Below are 826 nucleotides of genomic sequence, written 5' to 3'. Positions count from 1 at the left end.
AGGGAAAGGGTGGGGGGAATATTGGGGAGGGGGAATTCCTTTTTTTTTGTAAAACTTTTCAATAAAAAAAAAGATTTATATTGATATTGTTTCCTGATTGCTTATTTGTACCCTATGACTATCATTAAATGTTGTACCTTATGATTCTTGATGAACGTATCTTTTCTTTTATGTACACTGAGAGCATATGCACCAAAGACAAATTCCTTGTTTGTCCAATCACACTTGGCCAATAAAAAAAAAAAAATCTATTCTATTCCTTGTTATTACTATTTGGAATACCAAAAAAAAAAAAAAAAAGTACAATCATAATGGTTTGCAGGGGTTCTTCGGTATACTTGTAAATGGGCATATGTCAAGTAAGTTCCCATTTCATACCCAAGTATTTTGAGAGGGGAAAAAAATCAATAACTCAAACGGACTTATTTATTCCGGGAGGGAAGCTAGAACCCAAATGTTCTCCCACGATTTATACTCGATGGGGCTCGACCTTCTATCCTTCGTTTCATGAGCCTCAGAAGCCTCAGAAAGGGCAGCAGCAAAATGACGAACTCCGCCACCGTCCGTTTCGCTTTTCATCTGCTCGCCCTCGTGCGGCAAGCCGACCGCCCTCTCCGGTTTCGCCTTCCGCGATCTCACCTTCCCAGCCCGCCTTCTCGACAACCGCCGAGTAAAAACCTCACCTTTCTTTGCCCCCACCCTCCCACTTTCGCCCGCCTGCCTCTTTTCCGCCTTTCTCATTGGACAAGGAGGAGGAGGCGTTAGGGGCGGAGTTAGGGGGCGGGGCTTCCCGTCGACCGGGCCGCGCATGCACGAGAGTGAAACG

The sequence above is a fragment of the Pituophis catenifer genome, unplaced genomic scaffold (genome assembly GCF_029215685.1).
Source record: "Pituophis catenifer annectens isolate HBS135680 unplaced genomic scaffold, rPitCat1.0.hap2 SCAF_2, whole genome shotgun sequence".
In the NCBI taxonomy this organism is placed as follows: Eukaryota; Metazoa; Chordata; class Lepidosauria; order Squamata; family Colubridae; genus Pituophis; species Pituophis catenifer.
The sequence above is the reverse complement of the archived record's forward strand: the minus strand, read 5'-3'. Positions refer to the sequence as shown.